At 40.1% G+C, this 12,358-nt stretch overlaps 2 protein-coding genes across 22 annotated transcripts in view; one reads left to right on the top strand and one right to left on the bottom strand.

Annotated features, from left to right (window-relative positions):
* LOC139970082 (uncharacterized) overlaps positions 1 to 12,358 on the top strand; it is an 892,672-nt gene that overhangs the window by 177,773 nt on the left and 702,541 nt on the right. The window lies entirely within an intron of this gene.
* LOC139970035 (NLR family CARD domain-containing protein 4-like) overlaps positions 1 to 12,358 on the bottom strand; it is a 545,770-nt gene that overhangs the window by 338,392 nt on the left and 195,020 nt on the right. The window lies entirely within an intron of this gene.

Here is a 12,358-nt window from a genome sequence, read left to right as displayed (position 1 = left end):
TATATGATATTGACCATAACATGTTGAACGCGCGCAGAGCGCACAAAAATTTTTGGTTATTTTTTCGGGCAAGTCGGACAGTTTTGAGGCTGTTCATCCTGGAACGCCATTTTCATGCTCACTGATATGATGTGATATCTGCTGCGGTTGCTTTACAAATTCGAACAGGCGCGTAGCGAGGAATTTGCCAAGGGAGGGGCGAAGCCTGTAGGCAAATTATCTAAGCGTAGCGCCACCATAAGTTTGGCGCGAAGCGTTCAAGTAAATTTTGGCCGAAAATGCCTCCCAGATCGCTGGAAACGACACTTCCCAGGTCTTGTAAGTTGCATCTAAGCACTTTCTATTTTGAAATTACTGGCGATATCATAAAAAAAATATGCTGAAGGGGGGGGGGGGGGTCGGTCGCCCCCTTCCCGAAATGTGTCATGTTCCCCGACGACACGGTCGAGTTCGAGACCAGCCACAGTTGGTTTCATAGCACAATTCTACAATTGTTTAAGGCGTATATACACACACACGCCTTATGATAGACCATATATAGTATATAGATCATGAGTGAGAGAGGAAAAATGGAAACGTCAAAAATGGAGTTGTCGGTGTAAGGGGTAGGGTGAGGCAAACGCCCCTTCCATAATCCTTGATCCGTCATTGGCTACCCTGTGTATATAATAGGGATCAGCGCTGTAATGATGTCACTGTTCCTCTTTCTCTTCCCGGTGTCTTGGCGTTTTTCTTCTACTCCCTCTTTTTCTCCTTTTTCTATCTTTCTTCTTTTTCTTTTCCCTTCCTTCCTCTTCTCCTCCTCTTTTTTCCCCTCTTTTTTCCTTTTCTTCTCCTTTTTTCTCTCCTCCTTTTCTTACCCGGGGGGCGCGCGCCCCCAACGCCCCCTCCCTGGATACGCGCCTGCTAACAATCCGGTGTTACCACCCGCCACTATATCGGTTAGTAGCGTTCGGGGGACGGAGTGGGGATTTAAATGCATTTGTCTATGGAACGCGAAAAGGGCAAACTTATTTCGTTGCTAAGTTTAACGTAAGTTTAGACAACGACGTAAGTTTAGACAACGGAATTTTAGACATCGACTTGAGTTTGAGCAACAGCATGGTGAAACAGCAGCAACAACTTTAGTTTAGGCAACAACAAACTTAGATTAGACAACGAAATCAGTTTGCCCTTTTCGCGCTTACGTTGTTGCCATCGGCGCTGTTCAACAATTGCTTTACCATATGGGCTTCATATGATTACTGTACGCAGGGGGTAATTGGTTCTTGCTGCCTGGGTTTAGGTAAACAGTCCCGTGGACAAGGCCGCCTTTGTTCTTCGCATATACGGGAAGTTTCTAGAGGAGCAAAGTGGCGGGGTCAGCTCATGTATGTAGCATGGTGGAGAGCGTTTACCGGTTTGTAATTGGGTTGGGATACATGTCAATCTTACTGACTATTTCGTAATTGGTCAGCAAATTAACCACGTGTATGTATATACAGCGCAAGTTGAATTTCGCGCGAATAGCCCATATTTTTATATCACGTGATTGGGCAATAACGTAAGTAGACAACGGAACCAACTTCAGACGGCAACGTAGGTTTAGACAACAACGTACGTTTAGGCAGCAACGTAAGTTTAGGCAAAAACGTAAGTTTAGGCAGCAACGAAAGTTTAGACAACGTAAGTTTAGACAACAACGTAAGTTTAGACAACAACGTAAGTTTGAGCAACAACATGATAAAACAGCAGCAACAACTTTAGTTTAGACAGCAACAAACTTAGTTTAGACAACGAAATATGGTTTCCCTTTTCGCGTTCCATATTTGTCCACCAGGAAATTTGAAATTAGACAAGAAGTTGGCGGATTTGATATGAGAGAATGGAGTATAACATTTATATAATTAAGTGCTTAGATACGATTGAGGTGTTGGTTATGATATGTAATATTTCATGACTTGGTCTGAACATGACACAGAGGTACACAATGTATAAATGAGCACCTTTATCTGCCTCGATTTATTTTAATTCCTCTCCTGACTCGCGAACAGCGAGGATATAGTCTCATGATGAAAATGAAGCTTGCATACGAAGACATGCCTAGATTAGTGAAACTATCTTTCACCTTTTCACACCCCCCCCCCCCCTCCCCAACGTCTCCCATCTCCATTGTATACGCTCATTTCAAAGAAATTGAATGACTTGTAGATTTGAGGCCTTAGTTAGCGCTGAGGAAGTATCGTAAATGAAATGTGTTGCAGTCGTTCATTTTGCACTGTTCTGAGTTACTGTGTACCTGCAGTGTTAGAACACACTTAAGTCCATGCAAACATATATGCAATCGTCGTGTAATGTTTACTTGTAACGGCGATAAAAATTTGAATATATATCACGCTACTCACAGTATGTATATAGCCTTCCGTCACTCGACATTTACATAACAAACAGTTTACTATATCACTGATATAGTTATATGTTGATACTTTGATCCTATATGCATATACGTATGCAAACACATAAACTACATATAATAACGAGGGGGCTCCCTAATTATAACAGGGTTCTCTCTCGAAGACAGATGTCTAATTACAGTACGGAGCTCAATATGCAACAGCTCCCTAATTATAGCAGGGAGAAATCTCAAAGTAAGCTCCCTAATTTTAGCAGAGATCTCTATATGTAACAGCTCCCTTATTATACTAGGAAGCTCTATATGTATAACAGCTCCTCAATTATAGCAGGTAGCTTTTCCCAGGGACAACTCCCTTATTATAGAAGGGAGCTCTTCTCAGTAACAGCTTCCTAATTATAGCGGGGAGCTATTCTCAGTGACAGCTCCCTAATTATAGCAGGGAGCTCTTCTCAGTGACAGCTTCCTAATTATAGCAGGGAGCTATTCTCAGTGACAGCTCCCTCATTATAGCAGGGAGCTATTCTCAGTGACAGCTCCCTCATTATAGCAGGGAGCTCTATATGTAACAGCTCCCTAATTATACCGGGGAGCTCTATATGTATAACAGCTCCTCAATGATAGCAGGTAGCTCTTCCCAGGGACAACTTCCTTATTATAGCAGGGAGCTATTCTCAGTGACAGCTCCCTCATTATAGCGGGGAGCTATTCTCAGTGACAGCTCCCTAATTATAGCAGGGAGCTCTTCTCAGTGACAGCTTCCTAATTATAGCAGGGAGCTATTCTCAGTGACAGCTCCCTCATTATAGCAGGGAGCTATTCTCAGTGACAGCTCCCTCATTATAGCAGGGAGCTCTATATGTAACAGCTCCCTAATTATACCGGGGAGCTCTATATGTATAACAGCTCCTCAATGATAGCAGGTAGCTCTTCCCAGGGACAACTTCCTTATTATAGCAGGGAGCTATTCTCAGTGACAGCTTCCTGATTATAGCAAGGAGCTATTCTCAGTGACAGCTTCCTAATTATAGCAGGGAGCTATTCTCAGTGACAGCTCCCAAATTATAGCAGGGAGCTCTATATGTAACAGCTCCCTGATTATGATTAATTAATTACAATTATGATGTACACTCATTATATATTATGACAGATCAAGTTATACCAAAGAACTCAGTGACAGCTCCCTTTCTCTTCATTCCGTGACAGTTCCTTGCAAGGTATGAAGCAACACAGACACTAAATTGTATGGCCCGATAGTCATTTAATACAGCTCTCTGCAGGGCTCATAGACAGGTGCGTGCATAGGATTTCAAAAGTGGAGGGCATATTCAAACTTGCCCATTGATGGATTAAGTTAGGATCCTGAACCATTCCAAAAAGGACTAGATGCGAACCAAAGATTTCATAAATGAGAGGATGATGCCCCGTGGTCATTCAAGCCGACTATCACGTAGCGGGTCTAGGGTCCAACCACCCTCCCCACCCCAATAAAAGTTCAGACGTCAATTGGTGCATTTTGAGGCGTATTTAGAATATAAATGTCATCCATAAAAGTAGTTCTAAGCGCAAGGCTTTGCTAATACATATTTTTTAAGGTTGAAAAAGAGACAAGGATTACTGTAGCAGTGGTGTAATTATGCACCGGCTGAACGCCACAACAATTCCGTGAAGGACGATGGGCGGTCGACCACCCTTCCCCCCCTCCCCTACCCCTCCCCCTTTGGCTTGCCATTGTTTGTAGAGAATATACCATACACAAGGGTTATCGTTAACTGTCGTTACTTAATATATTATAATATAATATATTATATTATAATAATAATGAACCGTACTTATATTGTTGACAATTGTTTACGACAGATTTTCTTAGTTAGTATTGCTTGCCTATACAAGCTATATTATGTGGTCTGACCGAATGACGTCATATTTGCCTACTGTGTATGTAATGGGTCAAAATGGTGACTGGAAATTGAAGAAAACAATCGTCCCAACCTTAAACTTAAATGACTTCTCACATCACTTTACAATAGCAAGCCTAAAAAGGTGTCTATAGGTAGGGATTGCTAGGGTGTAATGGACCTTCCTTCAGAAGCAATCACTCGATTTATAAAAGGATTTAATTTGTTTTCTTGGTGGTGTCCGACATAAATGGTACTGCTATGGTTTAATCTTTTTTTCCTAATTAATAACAAATTTTACTCTGCAGAACGAGGTAATTACGTTTTCTTTTTCTTTTAAAGAATTCCTCAAGCGGCTGAGTGACCAATATATTAGTGAACTTTGTATGGTGTATAGGGCCGGAGACTGTATGATTTGTTTCTGTCCATGACGTATACCCAACCATTCATAAATTCATGTTCACCTTTACATACATTAACGTGAAAGGTACTGTAAACCTAATTCACTGAAAATGGCGTATTAATACTCTCTCATGTTTATGTTTATGGTTGATGATTATTCATGAGATGCTGATTATATTGTTTACTGTTTAAAACTTGAAATCCTCTTTTTCTTTGTTTATCATTCCCAGTCATTTTTCCGTTGTTCATTTATACTTGTATAATAATGCTTTATATATAATATAATACATTGTTAGACACCAGCTGAACTTAAACGTGTGTGATATTGTTGTTTTGTTAGTACATTGCATGTATGCTTACACTATTAAACTAAGTACGGATGTTGTACTACTAGTCCGTATGTAAAGTACTGGTTAGAATTGAAATCTTAACCATGCACGCTACCTATGAGTATGGTATCTCGGTACATTTTATCACCAAACAGTGTTTTGCTTCTCGGCCTTTGGATAAGATCATGGGTAGTATCTGTTCCCTTTCGAGGGGAATGGTGATGCACAACCGACGATGACGACGACGGAGAAACAGGGGGGGGGGGGGGGGGTTGGGGGGGGGGGTTGGGGGGGGGGGGGTTTACCCCCACTTTTTGAAGAGGGGGGTTGGCCCACACAATCAAACCCCCTAGTTTTTGCCAGTAATGTTATGTGCTCCAAATGGCATAATAAATCAAATTATTAAATTTGAAATTGTTAAAGTCATTTCAACTTTTTACCTGGTAGGCTACATCAACAATTAACGACCGAAACCCGAGTTAGAATTGACCCACACATTATTTCTAGCATTGGAACTTGTAGCTCATAGCGCTAACTTCACCCCACATCAGACATACACAAAATAACGTTTCGTTGCTGTTGAATAGCTTTGGAACTGTATACACTTGCCAATTTCAACGAGGTGAAGGAAGGAAAAGAAAAAGAAGAAAGAGAGAAAAGGAGAAAAGGATGGAGTAGAAAATACGGCAAGAAAAAGGGAAGAGAAAGAGGAAGAGTGACAAAATTATTCGAATTTGTAGAGCAAACAGCAGATATCACATCATATCAGTGAGCATGAAAATGGCGTTCCACGATAAACAGCCTCCAAACCATGGGCGCAGATCCTGGTGAGGACAGCGGGACACGTCCTCACCATCTTTTTCAGTAGTGGGGACATGATATACCGTGTCCCTACCAATTTGTCTTGACCAATAGCTGCATTTCAAGTTCCCCTGTATTGAACTTATGGCGCAGTTTGATCCAGCATTGTGCAAATGACATGCAGCAGTTCTCATTTAATTGTATCTTATCCACAGTTGTTAAATGTAGGACGGAAATCGCATTTGCGGCAGTCTATATTTGTTTTCCGGGAGAGGACCCCAGACCCATCGTATATACAAAAGTCTACTTGGATTATTTGTCCCCTGATTTTCTTTCTGCAGACACCAATGTATTTCTCCAAACTAAATTTTAAGCCATGCATGAGATCTAAAACTTAAGGAGGTTTAGGAGCATCATTAGGTCTGGGAAGTGTTATTTCCGGCGATCTGGGAGGTATATTTGCCCCAAAAAAATCTTACGCTACGCGCGAACCCATGGTCGCGCTCCGCTTAGATAGTGTCATAGATACGCGTCCCCATCATTATCCAAGACTGATCTGCGCCAATGCTCAAAACTGTCAATGTGTGTAGTGTTCGGTTTTGGAAATATCTGGTATATTTTTATTTCCTTCAACGAAATTTTTTAGTAGCCGTCTGAATTTTCGAAAATTCCCTAACCAACATTCTTCATCATACTCGTGCAATTTTGACCCGTCTGTTAGGGTTTGAAGGAGGTTTTTCTATATCGGTTGTCCATAGATGATATTTTGTGCAACATTATGGGTATGTTTTGAAGTGAATTCATTCACGAGAATTGTGAATTTTCAAATTCTGAACAGTGGGGCTGACGGATATTGTGGGCCGCGATGAAGAATCACCTACAAAAGCAATGATCCACAGGATATGTGATGAAGTCGAACATGATGTGTGACTGGTGACAATCTTCAAAAAGGTTATAGATGAGAAAAAAAGTATTTGGAAAAAACTTGGTTCTCAGGCAAGAGTGTACATACGGTTGGTCAGCCCGAGAAGTGCCATTTCCGGTGATCTGGGGGTACCAAAACCAGAAATTTGCTTGTACGCTGCGCGCCAACCAATGGTGGCGATCCGCTTAGATAGTAAGTAGCCCCCCCCCCCCCCCCGGTTAGAAAATCCGACATACGCCCCCTGGTTAAATGCAGCATTTCAAGGCCTGGGCAGTGCCATTAACTGCAATCTGGGAGGCAATGTTTGCCAAAAAATTCTTGTGCACTTCGCGCCAACTTATGGTGAAGCTCCACTTAGATAGTGAGCCAGCAGTTATGACTTTTTATTTCATCAATGGCCTGCAACCCCCCCCCCCCCACTTCTGACAAGAAATCTCCGCCACTGTCACACAGTCACGGTCCCGATGCATGGGGACTGGGGTTGAGAGCGGATCAGTCGTTCGGTAGTATGGCTTTCGTGCCCAGGTTCTTTCCTAGGCGACTTTTCCTTAAAAAGTAACAGTGTTTTGCTCCCAAATGTCTCAGAGAACAGTTTGTGATATTAAAATGTTAACTAACAGCTACCACCCCTCCCTTAGGTCTGGAACGACTTGTCTTTTTGTTTGATGTTGTTAAAGTATTTACATACAATGCGCTAATTGTACACAGTTTCCATAGTAAAAAGTAAACCTATATTTCACTCGATATACGATGAAAAACGTGACCCACTGCATGGAGACATGTCACGTGCTCTTTAACATCATAGCTGTATATCACTTAAAATGGGAGATGATTGTCACCTGGGTTGTCTTCAAGTATAGTGGAATAACTAGGGTTCGGAGGGGGGGGGGGGTTGGGGTTGGGCGTGATGGTTAAAGACGGTGTTTGTTCTATCTTTCCTAACATTCAGCGCATAGCCCTGTACACGCAGTAGTTTAATATCATGGAATTGGGTGCGCGGAAGACGGAGGTGTTCATGAGACGTTAATTAGTAATAACCCAATTAAAGATGATATTCGTTGTACCGAATGACTGAATACCTGGAGTGTCAAAGGGAGGGAGGCTGGAAGGAAGGGGGAAGGGGGAAGGGGGGGTGCATTATCACATCTTCCTTAGTTCACTTGTTAGATGAAGACATTCTTCAGTGTCGAGGACACCAGCTCCACTCATCTGCGATTGTACTTTAAGATATTTCTGAGTCATTCGGCTGGATCCTTTGTTAGCGAAACAGTACAACAATACGAGGTAATCAGATGATCGACATTTCTAGATAAACGTCAAAACTTCATGAGCAACTTTACAATTTCTATCAAGTGTCGAAAGTTTGCGAAATCAGTCTAAATTGTTCTGTAAGCAAAATCAAATATCAGAAATGAAACCACAAAATGTCAATATGTAAAATCGTTTTTGTTTTCGAAAATAATAGTTGAAAGTCCGGGTAAGCAAGTAAATTCGACCAAGAATTTGTTAACATAATTTTCTGTGATCAATGTTCCTTCTGAGCAACCCTCCAATATTATATTGCGTACTTTGTAATAACAGTCGGAGCGGATGTTGCCACCTGGTACAGCTAACACCAACAGACACAATGAAACCCAGACAATAATGTTTCATACTTTAATGTATACCTCTATCACTACAGTTTAGATTCTTTCATTGGGTGGCAGAAAGATATTTGAGGGCCTATTGCCCTCCTGTAGCTACCCTTCTGCTCCTCTGCCCTCCGTTATGGTACAAGGTAAGTCTCTGTACAGAATAAGTAAATCTTTTGATTTTGTATTAACGTTATATTTGCGTATTGAGAGAGAGTAAAAGTACACCTGTTTTTCACCGCAGTTCAGTTGTTGCCCAGTGTATATGACTGGGGGTGTCGGACAATTATTTGAGGGCCCATCCCCCTCCCCTAGCTACCCCTCTGCTCCTCCCCTGCCCTCCATTATGGTACAAGATTAGTTCGTTGCTGCCCAGTGTATATGACTACTCTTGTAGAAAAGAGTTTTCTCCATAGCATTGTAACAAGAGCTCACTGAAACATTTCATACACAGGACCGCAACACTTGACAAGATGCCTTGTTGAGCATTGGTCGTTGATTTTCAGTAGGCTAATGTCTAGAATGACTTTGTTAACTGCTGCTATACGCTTGACATTTACTTAGCCTGTACCACAAACTAAATTTATAACGGACTTTACTACCGTTGTATGACAGTCACTGTTTACACAACAAACAAACAAATTAAAGACCTTCAGAAGTGTACCCAGTGGTATCATATAATTGTTTCATATTTAGTTGATATTATCCTTATTACGATATATGACTAGATATCATTTTAGATTGAAGATAAGATGATTCAGTTCCATTACGTATTAAGTTATCAGGTTTTACAAAGATGGATAATGAAGATTCAGACATTTTTAGTGCAGCTTTGAAGGGACATCAAGATAAAAACCAGATAACAAAATCATATTCAGGAGCTAACAGCACTGATTAGTTTCATTCTGGTCATATAAACGTCATACCGCATATGACACAGATTTGATAGACCCAAGCAGTAAAAGCCACATACACGGATGTCGTGTATAGAAGGTAGATGTTACATCCAGTCTGCAACTTGATAAAATCTACAAATAACTAGAACAACTGTGTTTGTATACAAATACGTGTCATTGCAGAGCGAAAGTTAACATGCAAGTTACCCTGCAATATTAAAGAAGAAATTATAACTAAAACCATTACAGATTAACCGGACAACCAAGCTCTCAATCACGACATACACCTGTTCCGGACGTGACAAAGTGCAAATCGTAGTAAGCGTAGTAAGTCGTAGTAAGCCCAGGATATCATAACCGTTATCCCATGTTATTCTGGCATGTGGAACAAGGGCGGTGGAAGCACTTTAATCTGGGGGGGGGGGGGGGGCTCCAACGTCGAAGGGCACCTTGTTAGAATGTACGAAGCCTTGTGGTAGTAAACATAGGCGTAGGAGGCGGGGGGGGGGGCTGCATCCCCCAACCAAAACTTTTTGTGAAAATTCAGGCAATATGCTGAGAATTTTTCGGGCACCTACTGAAAGAAAAATAATTTGCTATGTGTTTTTCAATGGTTTAAATGATAGTATTATCATCATTATTATTGTAACGACTTTCCCAATTATTATAACCAATATGGAAGGGTAATAACACGGCAAATGATTGTATGTTACTGGCATGCGATGTATTTATCGACGCATGCCTATATGATATGCACCTTAACATGTTGAACGCGCGCGGGGCGCGCGAAAAGTTTGGTATTATTTTTCGGGCAAGTCGTTACAGCCCCCCCCCCCCCCCCAATCAAATTGGGTTCCTACGCCTATGGTAGTAAACATTTAAAACTTCCCGAAATATTTCATTCGACGTGGGTTTCGCTTTGTAAACTCTTTATTTATTCAGCAATTTTATGTAGAAAAAGGGCACATTTTTAACCTGAGGAAAAGTGGGGGGCACGTGCCCCCTGTGCCCACCCCCCCGGTTCCGCCGCCCTTGATGTGGAACTTTCGTTAGGGATACAGTCATTCGGCTTTCATCAGATCGCATCCGAAAGGAAAGCCGTAGCCGGTCTTGGGCCTAGGCTAACTATATCAAGGGTCCAGTGAATAACAAAATCAGCTGAGCAGACGACACTAGTAGAGTAATTAGATTCCTATGTAATTGCTTCTACTATCGCTTCTTTAGAATTACCTGTGAAACTACAGACCACTGTAACATTTTTGGCACCCAAATGCGGCACACGATATCACCATTTCGAGTGATTTATGTCAACTTTATCACTTTAGTTATGTCAAAGACGTAGTGTTTGTATTACGCGCCGTAACTGTCTGGCCGTACAAGCAAAGCGCCACAAGTTAGATGTGTGGCTTCAGTATATGTCGCATGAAGTCATTCTCCCTACTTCAATTGATATGATCCTCGCCTAGTTAGCGAATTTATACTAACATACGGTGATTAACACCGAAAGTCTAATGCACGATTACTCTAACTATCACAATGTAAGTCTAGAGCAGCATTGCACAATAAGGATAAATCTACCCTAGATTGCAATAAGGGCTACGTCTACCCTAGATTACAATAAGGGATATATCTACCCTAGATTACAATAAGGGATATATCGACCCTAGATTACAATAAGGGATATATCTACCCTAGATTACAATAAGGGATATGTCTACCCTAGATTACAATAAGGGATATGTCTACCCTAGATTGCAATAAGGGATATGCCCACCTTAGATTACAATAAGGGATATGTTTACACTAGATTACAAGAAGGGATATGTCTCCCCTAGTTTACAAGAAGGGATACGTCTACCCTAGATTACAATAAGGGATACGTCTACCCTAGATTACAATCAGGGATATGTTTACCCTAGATTACAATCTGGGATACGTCTACCATATTTTACAATAAGGGATATGTTTACACTAGATAACAATAAGGGATATGTCTACCTTAGATTACAAGAAGGGATATGTCTACCTTAGATTACAAGAAAGGATATGTTTAAACTAGACTACAAAAAGGGATATTTCTACGTAGATTACAATAAGGGATACGTCTACCCTAGATTACAATAAGGGATATGTCTACCCTAGATTACAATCAGGGATACGTCTACCTTAGATTACAAGAAGGGATACGTCTACCCTAGATTACAAGAAGGGATATGTCTACCCTAGATTACAATCAGGGATATGTCTACCCTAGATTACAATTAGGGATATGTCTACCTTATATTACAATAAGGGATATGTTTACACTAGATTACAATAAGAGATATGTCTACCCTAGATTACAATAAGGAATACGGCTACCCTAGAATACAATAAGGGATATGTTTACACTAGATTACAATAAGGGATGCGTTCACTCTGGATTACAATCAGGGATATATATATATATATATATATATATATATATATATATATATATATATATATATATATATATATATACATATATATACATATATATATATATATATATATATATATATATATATATATATATATATATATATATATATATATATATATATATATATATATATATATATATATATATATATATATATATATATATATATATATATATATATATATATATATATATATATATATATATATATATATATATATATATATATGTTTACACTAGATTACAAATATGTCAAGGTCAAATGATGTTGAATGTCATTCAGTGTTATTCTGTTGTTATAGTGTGAAGTTAGAAGACGTTTGTTGAATTATTTAATTTATAAATCAATGAATTCATGTTAACATGTTGGCCTGTTACAGAGGGGGGGGGGGGTGGTGGGGGATTGTCATATCTGAAACCTTAAAGAGGCATTCCATCGTATAAACATAGTTTGTAAGGTGAATGTCTTGAAAAAGCTCAATAGCTATTGATATTTTTCTGGCACCCATATTTTCTTTTTCTTTCTTTAAAACGTATCCACACGAAAATTCTGCCTATGGAGTTACCCTTCAAGACAATATTTCAGTGACAAGGAATATAGAATCGTAGTCGGCATGGTT

Source organism: Apostichopus japonicus, chromosome 7 (assembly GCF_037975245.1).
Source record: "Apostichopus japonicus isolate 1M-3 chromosome 7, ASM3797524v1, whole genome shotgun sequence".
NCBI classification, from domain to species: domain Eukaryota; kingdom Metazoa; phylum Echinodermata; class Holothuroidea; order Aspidochirotida; family Stichopodidae; genus Apostichopus; species Apostichopus japonicus.
Note: the sequence above shows the minus strand (reverse complement) of the source record. Positions and strands in the feature narration are given on the sequence as shown.